The sequence below is a fragment of the Pinus tabuliformis genome, chromosome J, assembly GCF_031772625.1.
Source record: "Pinus tabuliformis cultivar Carrire ecotype Pingquan chromosome J, CPIR1, whole genome shotgun sequence".
Taxonomy (NCBI): domain Eukaryota; kingdom Viridiplantae; phylum Streptophyta; class Pinopsida; order Pinales; family Pinaceae; genus Pinus; species Pinus tabuliformis.
This window is the reverse complement of record NC_142295.1, coordinates 442252325-442263555: the sequence shown is the minus strand read 5'-3', so window position 1 is coordinate 442263555 and position 11231 is coordinate 442252325. Positions and strand designations below refer to the sequence as shown.

At 36.0% G+C, this 11231-nt stretch overlaps 2 pseudogenes; both read left to right on the top strand.

The window, feature by feature from the left end:
- Window positions 1-436: 436 nt before the first annotated feature.
- On the top strand, window positions 437-1333 carry LOC149227718 (uncharacterized; annotated as a pseudogene).
- LOC149227717 (EIN3-binding F-box protein 2 pseudogene) lies at window positions 1332-2798 on the top strand (annotated as a pseudogene).
- Window positions 2799-11231: the final 8433 nt, after the last annotated feature.

Below are 11231 nucleotides of genomic sequence, written 5' to 3'. Positions count from 1 at the left end.
GCGAAATAAAAGCTCTGATATTTAACTTCAAAGGTACCAAAAATGACCAATCTAGACCTAAAATAAAAATCTAAAAACAATGATTCCTATATTTAACTCCAGGAGGCACTAAAATGGATGATTCAGAGTTCAAATTTACAGAACCAATGCTTGCTACAGGTTTTCCTTGAAGACCGAAAGAGCAAGTTCTGAGTAGAAGAAACAGGCTTTCCAGCTCTTTAGATGGTGCAGGATCGAATCCTAGGGACTAGAAATGGCTGAGAGTCATTAGATTTCGTGGGAATATGCATCCAAAAGCTTCATACTAATCAGTTCTCGCATATAAAAGCTAAATCATATATGGTAGTTGTCGCCATAATTAATCGATATATAGAACACTAGTAAGTTATATATATAGATATAGATTGACAACATTGAGGATTGATTGGGGATAAAAATGTTGTCGAGAATGAATGTGAATGGTGGCATGTGGGGTCTGGAAGATGCCACAGACCTCCACTGCAACAACGATGAGAATTTGAATTTGCCAACGTTCAAGGCAATGCTGGATGCGGAAGAATGGTTTACTTCTCACAACAATACTAACAATAACGATATAACTACTGCCAGTATGAATAAATTCTAACAGCCATCCTGAGGGTCCTTGTTTCAATATAGATATGAAGGATTTTGATGCTATTCATCTCTGATCAATCCGAATCCCGAGCCTCCCAATATGCTGTTACACCACGCCATGAATTCTTGTTCATCGTCACCCACTTCAAATTTCAGCCTCGACCCTTCACAGGTCCAGTCTTTTCTAGCTAGGGGGAGCCACCATCATCAGCGTCATCTTCATCATCACCATGCTCCCCAGCTCCCGGACGTTGCGGGTTCGAGTCCCTTCCAGAAGTTAGCCTGCGAGGGGTTGGTGAGCAACAACAATGCTAGTAGCAATAGTAGCAGCAAGGGCTACTTGTATGGGAGGTTGTTGGGAGGAATTTTCAGGCAGCTGAGTCCCAGCTTCGTGATTTTGAGTCCCCGCATGAATGCTGCTATCTCGACACCTAATTTCAGCAGCCCACACAATCAGATGGGTGGTAGTGCTACCTCCAATTTGAGCCCCAGAATGATGCCCGTGAGCAACCTGAATCTCTTGGACACCGGATTGTTTGCTAGCAATAATCACAACACCAACAACAACAATAATAATCTGAGCAATCTTATGGCTTTGATTAGCCTTGTTAGCCCTCGACTCCCTATGCCATTAAATTTTAGCAGCTCGAAGATGCTTAGACCCCTTGAGATTTGTGCCCCAGTGGGTGTTCAGCCTACTTTGTGCTCAACCTACTAATATTAGTCTTGCTGCAGTTGTTGTTTATGTAGGCGGCCATGGAGGCTTGGGCAAAATTCTAGTTTGTGGTTCCATCCTGTGTCGAGGGATTACCAATATAGGCCTATGTGCTACTGGCCTTGGCTGCCTAGCTCTAAGAGTTTTGAGACTTTGGAACTACCCATCAGTTGGTGATGCAGGGCTAGCTGCAATGGCGAAGGGCTGTAAGTTATTGGAGAAACATGATTTGTGCAAATGCCCATAGATAGCAGAGAGGTTTGGAATTTGTCGCTGTGAACTATCCAAACTTATTGACCCTTAACCTAGAATCATGCCCCCAGGTGGGAAATAAGTCCCTAAAAGAAATTGGACAGAACTGTGTCCGACTTCAATCATTGAGTATCAATGACTGCTACCTTGTCAGTGATGAAGGGATTATTACAATTCTGTCCAATACCAAAACGTGGTGAAGTTAAAGCTGCAGGCTTTAAGATTGACTAATATTACTCTTGCTGCAGTTGGGCATTATGGTAAAATTTTAACCGATCTGTCGCTTGAGAACCTATTCAATGTCACAGAGAAGGGGTTCTTGAGTATGGGGAATACAATGGGTTTGCAGAAGCTAAAGCATCTTTCAGTTACTGCTTGTCGAGGATTGACAGAGGTGAGTATTGAGGTCATTGGACAAAGTTTAAAGTGTGAGTCATTGACTGATGATGGCTTGAGAGCATTTACACATGTTTCCATATCACTTGAAAATTTTCAAATAGAGGATAACAAGTTGGTATCTTGCCGTGGTCTCATAGATGTGCTTTCTAATTGCAGTGGAAAGTTAAGAGTGTTGTCATTGATTAAATGTGAGGGAATTAAGGAATCTTCATTGGTCACAACATCAATACCAGTCTGTGAATCATTGAAATCTCTCAATATTCGTTACTATCCAGGTTTTGGAAATGGATGCCTCACCATGTTAGGGACAGATTTCCCTTAACTACAACAACTTGATCTTAGTGGGCTGTTAGGAATATCTGATGATGGTGTTCTTGCTCTCTTGGATAACAGTAAAACAAGTTTGGTGAAAGTCAACTTGAGTGGGTGTGTACAAGTTACAGATTGGGCTATATTTGGTATAGCCAACCTATGTGGAGAAAACCTTCAAACATTAATTCTAGATGGTTGTAGAAAGGTGACAGATCGAAGTCTGAAGATTATTGCTGACCTTTGTCCAGCTTTACAGGACTTAGATTTGGAAAAGTGTGGGATTATAGATAATGGCATTGTCTCTTTATTATCTGCAAGACAACAGGCTATACATATTCTTTATTTATCAGGTTGTATGCAAATAACGGATAAATGCTTGCCTTTTATAGAAAAGATGGGGGAAACATTGCTTGGTTTGAAATTGTAGCACTGCAGTGGATTGATTCAGAGGGCACTTGATTCAGTTAGGGCACATTTATGGTGGTGTGATCTACTTGTCTCTTAGAAAACGCTTGGGAATATGAGATACAACAAATGCTACAATTTGTCTCAGGATTTTTTCTTCAAATATTGCAGGATTTATAAGTATTGACATGAAATCTTAAAGTTATTTTGATTCAAATAGGACATTGGAACCAATGCATCGAGGACAATTTCCTGGTTCCCATGGAAGTTTACAGGAACAAGTTAACAATTTCTAGATGGTTTGCTCCATCTGGGATTTTTGGGCCCATAGCAGTGTAACATGGGCTTTAGTATTTAAATTACTCATTCCTCAAGGGTTGGAATTAGGAATTTTTTTTGCAGGTGTCCTCTTTGATGACCCTGTTTATAGTCCCCAATGGTCACATCCCCAGTTAAAGCACTAAAGGAAACTGTCAAACTCTAGTGCATGGTGGCTAGGTTCTTCTTGCATGTTTTTTTTCGCTTTCTGGTTTTTTTTTAGGTCCTGGTTTGCTTTGTTGGAATTTTATCTAGTGTTTTACCCAGACTTCATTAGCCATGCTGTGTGTTTAGGCTTAGTTGCTTACTTTGTAATCACAATTCACAGCTTCTGTAGTGATTAGGTTTTGGCTATGGCGGTGATACTTGTCACTGTGCCATTTCAACTCTGGAAGTTGTTTTTTCAACCCTTCTGAGCTACAGACTGGGAATTTAGTTCAATAGAATGTATCCATGTTATAATTTATCCTTTGTTTGGGTTACTATTCTATGGATATGATTGCCCCTTTCTATGAGTTTCTTCTTAAAATATCCCTCTTAAAAATTTCAGAGTTCTGCTTATCGCCTTGGCAATGGTTATGAAGATTGATTGTTGTTCTCATGGAATGGAAATATTTACAACTAATTCTTGTCTACTTAAAACAAAAGGATTAGCATCATTTGAATGACCTGATGATATTTGTTAATCTCTAATTTCTAGTGTTGGATGCATCAATTTTGAAGCAAAGGGTTTTTCCATGGAAAATGTTCCAGATCATGATTATGCTGTAGATCCTAAAAAAAAAATAGCATAACTTCATAAGAATTATTGAATTAAAAAGTAGGTATATTAGCAATTTGATACATTGGTAATCATGTCAAGATTCTGTAGTTTATGTTGATCAGGTATTTCTGTAATTAATTCTTCAGACCACTAATAAAAAGGATTAATTGCATTCTTATTAATGCTGATGTTGTGTTATTGGTTATATCTATATATATATATATATATATAACAAGGGATTATGATCCTAGAAATATATATATACATAAGGGACTGAAAGTATATATACATAAGGGATTATGATCCTGAAAATATTTTCAGTTTAGTAAAATATTCATTTGTAACAATGCACTTCCAATTTATATATATATATATATATATATATATATATATATATATGCATAAGGGACTGAAAATATATAGACATAAGGGATTATGATCCTGGAAATATTTTCAGTTTAGTAAAATATTCATTTGCAACAATGCGCTTGCAATTTTTATAAAAGGGAAAAACCTTTCGAGGTTGAACTGAACCATCATTTCTGATCTGGTGAAAATTCACTTATGTTCATGTGCACTCGAAATATGTGCAACTAACTCTTATTGTTCGTATGTGCTGGAAATATTACAGCGAAAATTTTGTGTGCTAGTTGAGAAAAGTATCACGTTAATTTGAATGGCGTCATGATACTGCATTTTTTTCATCCCCATGTTCCAGCGTTGAGTGTGAAATTTGAAGCAACAGCTTCAGGATTTGCTGCAGAGCTCCTTGAAAAAAAAATGTTGTGTAACTAGCTCTACAAGAATTAGCGAGAACTGGAAAATAGGGATATTGAGGTTTCACTACATTGGTAACCATGCCCAGATTTTGTAATTCGGGGTTGCTCTGACAAATTATTTCTAATATTCTACGGACAAATGCTTATGAAAATTAATGGTTGTTTTTGTCGACTGGAAGTATTTACAAGTAATTCTTTTATACTTACCTTGACAATGATTACACCATCATTTGAATCCCCTCATGATATGTATTTTTTATTCCCAAGTTCAATTGTTCGATGTGTCAAATATGAAGCAAAAAGCCTTTCAATGGAAAATGATTTAGTTCAGGGTTATGTTGCAAAGCTCGTTAAAAAAAAACACTGCTTTAGAATTATCCCAGAAAAAAATTTGAAATTGAAAAATAGGGATATCGGCCAGAGAGAACATTGGTAGTTCATGTTCATTGTGTACTTAATATAATTATTTCTTTCAGATCACTAATAAAAAGGATCATCTGAATTTTTATTAATCATGAAGCCTTGGGATTGGTTTTGCAATCTCACAAGAATTATTGAATTAATTGAAGGTATTTTGTTGATTCACCACATTGTTAATGATATCAAGGCTCTCTAGTTGATGTTGGCTGGGTAGCTAATATACTGATTCATCTAAATTAAAATTAAACTAGTTTAAGTTGTGTTCTTATTTAATCCAGATGGTTTCACAATCCTAGAATATATATATATATATATATATATATATATATACAACTCCCAGGTTACATTAAAAGATTATCAGATCACTCCTACAAAATCAATAGTTTCTTTAAATCATGGTTTCAGAAGATCCATCCCAATCCCAAGTCTTCCATTCATATTTAGGATGAAAGGATTTTAGAGTGGGTTCTAGAGGGATTGAGCATGGTTGGACCATAGTAGGCCTACGATTGCCTACAAAGTAAAATGAAATATGTTAGGTAAAATCATAAAACGAATGCAAACATCAAATAAATTTATTATCATCTTGGGTTACACCTTTGTGTTTGTTTGCTGAACAAAATAGTGAAACATCAAATTTGTGATAGATATACTACAAAATCATTTTATTTTTTTTTGCACCTGTCCATATGCATGTCCCTGGATTGGTTGATATGACTTCCAATAATCCATGGAATAACTTGATTGCTCATGTTGTCAAAATTCTGCAATTTGACATCCTTCAGTGTGTGTTATATATAATTCTGCAATTTGACATCCTTTAGTTTGTGTCATATATAATTCTGCAATTTGACATCCTTCAGTTTGTGTCATATATAGGACTATCAATAAAGGAATAGTAGCTCAAATCTTATTTACGTCTACCTGGCTTCAAGAACTCATTAATGCTTTCCATCCTTTTGTGGTCACCATCCTCCTCAAGAAAATGCTTGGATTTTTAAATTTGGAAAAAGTTTTGGATTTTTAAATATTGGTTGGTATGGTGAGGTCTACCTTTTCCTTGCAAATTACTTTTTTCTAGCGTCGGATTGTAGTTATGACCCATTCTAAATAAATCTTGTATTTTTGGATTAAGCTATGAGTTTGGAGTCAAAAGACTAGTATCTCTCACTCTATTCTAAAATGATGTATCGATACTAAAATTCAACTAAGGGTGATTTTCACCTTAGACACTTCCTCTTCAAATACTTTCGGTCAATAGATTCGTTGTGGTGTTATGGGAGATTTTGTCATTGAAGGAGCAATCTCTAATAAGGGTTTGTCCAACAATAAAAAAAAAAATGATAGCTCTAATCCAACAAAAGAAAGTGAGGACTAGCACTATAATTGTTCTCTTCCATGTGACTATGTAGCCCCTCAATGGATTGATCAACAAGTTTTCTGTAATTTGGAAAAACCTAATTTTTTTTTTTTTTTTATGAAAACAAAATTTCTACATGGCTAAATAAAAATAAAATAGAAGAATAAATATACAAGATAAGTGCTTGCACTAAAAAAAAAAACGTTTATCATGGCATGCTCATCTCAATTCACAACAAATGAGATGAAGGAATAACATTAAATAATTTTCTTCTAATGGCTAATTTGAAACGCTCTTTGAAAAATAATGATTTGACTTGTTATCCACAACCTAGAGACCAAGTCATTACAATAATTTAGCTTTACATTACCTGAAACCTTTATAAGATAGGCGATAAAATCTAATGGATGATTACACCTTTAAAACAACTCCAATAAAGCCTCAAAAATTCTTATTATCATTCAAAATATTTTGTAAATGAAGGCCCATGTCTATACCACAAGTCTAAGGCAATTAGTCCATTCGTTTAATTATTTCTCATTTGTCTGGTCATATGGTGAGCTACATTATATATCATGAAATTGCTTTAGTACTAGTAAACAATGATTAAATATATAATAAATTTGAACCCTTGACATTTAGAGGACATTTCTCTTAATTTAAAAAAAGAAAAGAAAATATGAAAATCATGTTGGAAATAGTTATGAAGTTTTGAGTCTTTCATTTTCAAGATTAACTAATTGGTTTGGAAGATGAAAAACCATCAAATTGGAAGAGTGGGACTTTTATATTCACTAAGGTTTTAAAGAAACTATATGCATAAAACTTATACTAGCATCTTCTAGTGGAATTGATAGTGCACTAATCTATTTCTTGCCATTATTTTGGTTTTGGTACCACCTTATAGCATATCTAAGTTCAAATGCTATTTTCCATGATAGACAGTGGAATTTGTTTCAACTCTAATGGATTCGAGGAGTTCCACAAGGATGTCACATGAGCATTTATGATTCCCATTTTGACGTAGACAGCTACCTATGTTAAGGTTTTATTTTGCAGTTCCATGTTATTTATTTATGAACATTGTGTAATATTGATGCATTTGGTTGAACATGTGAAACTACTTAGGTTGGATTTTGATGATGGAAATATTTGATATATGACTTACTTGGTGATGATTTATCTAGTACATGACTTATCAGAGCTATTGTCGTTTCATGTATGGCTTAAGTGGATATGATCTATCTAATGAATGGCATAGTGAAATTATGATTGTTTCCAGTATGAACTACAAAATTGACACGTGGATACTAGACTTAATAGTGCGATGATTATACGTCTTGTTGTTATATAAATGCATGAATGAGAGCTAACCCGCAGGGGAAAGAACTATATGATAGCCGAGAGCTACTCTTCCATTGATGGAAGGTCGAGACATCTCATGGGGAAGGTGGCAAAGACTACCTGACTGGATTATTCGATGACAAGTCTAACCAGCTCTGTAGTGTGGTCCGTGTTAGGGTGTTGACCCTAGTTCTGAAGGAGGGGTGGAGGCATTTCCCACCGTGTATCCTCTGAAACCTGGAATCGTGGGAGGGCAGTGGTGGACACGCTCCCCTAGACGTGTGATGACGATTGCCAGTTACCTGCTGGGGAAGTTAGGTCGATGTATTCGACGCTTCCACCATGTCGGTTTTATCAGTGGTTAGTATGGTCGTTGCCACTGATAAAGCAGCAAAGGATGGATAGGGTGGGAACGAAAGTAGGTCAGGATGGATAGGAGGATATAGATCAGTTGGAGACTCTTGATGGGAATAAATGTCATTGTCGGACTTATCAAATTTTATTGCTATAACTCTCTCTGGTTGTTATGCTTTCAAACTACTTGCATCTTTTCATTCTAACTTCGGGATGAAGTTTTCTAAAGGAGGGGTGTATGTAATGCCCCACTTAAATCTTAACCTACAAATTTTGTTAATGTTTACATTATCTGAAAATATTGAGAAATATTGGTCTAATATAAAATTCATGATTTCCATTATTCAAATTCCCCACTTACCTTCTCAAATTGAATATTAGGTAGGATATGGTCTCCTTCCATTATTTCAAAATATATGTATTCATCTCACATTCCCCAATTTACCCTCACATTTACTTGGAACAAGACATAGTCCTCTCCAGCTCATTATCAATATATATATTCATTTCACATTACCCAATGTACCCTCACATTTACTTGGGAGAAGACATAGTCCTCTCCATCTCATTATCAATATATATATTCATTTCACATTACCCAATGTACCCTCACATTTACTAAGGAGAAGACATGGTCCTCTCCATGTAATTACATCTCACATTCCCCAATGTACCCTCACATTTACTTGGGAGAAGACATAGTCCTCTCCATTTAACTATCAATATATATATTCACCTCACATTCCCAAATGTACTTTTTAGATTTACTTGGGAGAAGACATGGTCCTTTCCCATTAAATTCCCAATTTTATATTCATGTCACATTTCCAAATGTACTCCCAGCTTACTTGGGAGAAGAGAAGTCAACTGTAAGGATGGATGAGAAGTTAATGACATTAATGAGAGGTGGTTGGGATGGAGAATGGAAAGAGGGTATAAAAAGGAAAGGGGGAAGGGAGAAAAGGGGGAGGTTGGGTCTTGCTTATGATTGTGGGGTTGGTTGTGATTGTTTGGACTTGTTGTGATCTTGGAGACCTTAGGAACCTGTGGAGGTTTCTTGGGTTGTTGAGAGGAGGGAAGTATTGTTATCTTGGTTTGGATCTTTCATTTGGACACACACACTACATCTAGTTGGACTTGGGCTCAAAGGGCTAGGGAACCTGTGGAGGTTTCATGGGCTAGGGATTATTTCCTAGTTGGGTGGGAGGTAAATCCAGTTGGGTCCGTAAAGAGGAGCGTTCAGCAGGAGCAACAGGACAAAGGTATCTCCATCAGCCACCGGTACAGGTATTCCTCCATAGACTACTCTTTTAAAGTTAATGAGAATGAAGTATTCACCTTAATTTATGTTGATTATAATGTAAATAATAAAATTCTATTTGTTTAAAAGCCTTGTAAGTTGGTAAGTTATCGTCACTTGTCGCATTTAATTTCAAAAGAAATTAGAAGTTAGCAGACCCTAGGATAGGGCTCTTACATCAAGCAAGCTAAGAAGGATAATAAATTATCACCAAAGTATTATGGTCCGTAAAAGGTGTTGCAAAATATAGGTACTATGGCATACAAATTGGAGCTTCCTGCAGCTTCCCGAGTGCACCCAATTTTCCATGTTTCTTGCTTAAAGAAGCTTATAGGTGACAAGATTCCAGTTCAAACAATATTGCCAGAGCTTGATGAGGAAGGAAAAATCATATTGGAACCTGAAGCAGTCAAAGAAACAAGAACTCGACAACTACGAAATTGATAAATTTCAGAGTATCTCATCAAGTGTAAGAACTTACCCGTTGAAGATTCCACATGGGAGGATGAGAATTTTATGCAGAAGCACCCAGAACTACTCAAGTGTTAAGGACAACACTTTTTTGAAGGAGAGGGGCATGTTAGGGCCCTATAATACTAGTGATTCCCCCATTACTATTGTCATTGTATCCCTTATTGTTATTGTTGTGCCCGTATTGTCCCCATATTGTTATTATTGTGCCCCATAGAATCCCACTATTGTTATTTTTGTGCCTTTATATTATTATTGTTAGGTCGGCTTGGTTATATTGTGACCCCTCAAACTCCCATATATAGAAAGGAGGTTTTGTCATTTGTATCATCAAAGAATTGTTCATTTGTGTAATGTAAAGGAGGTTTCCCCATTGAAGAGGGTTATTTCTAAGGCGTTCATCTATCTTTTCTATGTTTTGGGAGCTGGTTTCATAACATATTCACACAAAACACACGAGTTGTGGCTCTTCTATTGATCACACAAAACTTGATACATACAATTAACCCTGTGAAGGGTATTTATCCTTTTCCAACTAGCAACTCACCTAAAATATCTTGACATACAACCACACACTAAAATTCATCTATCACTTAACTTGACTTGACTCAACACTCGAACACTCAACCCTCAACACTTAGTTAATTGGCTCTCTAATTTTAGCCAACTCCACATGTGGGAGTAATTACAATTTCTAACACTCCCCCTTAATTACGACCGTATGATTCAACATAACTCAAACATGACTCAACATGACTCAACTATGCCTATTGGGATTACAATAGAAATTGACTCAATTATCACTCAAACATGCCTGCTTGTCTATGTCTCAGCTAGGCTTACAATGACTCAAGACTTTCACAATTTTACACTTTCTTTTTCTCTTCTTCCAAATTTTATAACCTCAAAATTGCTTCATTCTCTGTTGCGCTTTCTTGTTGTATGATCCATATTCCTTTACCTTCTGTTGGTGCAATTTCTCTTTGATTTTTCTTGAATTTGTGCTTAAACACAATTTGATCCTATCTACGACAGTTTCATCTTCAAATATCCGTTCAACCATGGACTACTGCCAAAACATTGCATCTTCAAATTGTCTTATTTGCTTTGCTTCTTGTGTTTCATATTCCTGACTTTCTTTCTGCAATATTACTTGATAGCAGAGTCTTATCTCTTCTTGAATCCATTGTTGAAAAATGGTTTCAATGCATTCATCTTTGTCTTAAGAAACATCCATATCATTATTCACTTTCATCATTAGGTACTGTTATTTTTTTTATGTAATATGCATCAAATTTATTAACAACCTTCATTTCAACTTCTTTGCCCATGCTATTCTGAACACCTTCATATTCCAAAACAATGTTAAAAACATCTTTAATATGACTCTCTTAAGTGAGAGTTTTTTGCTCTACATCTGCCTT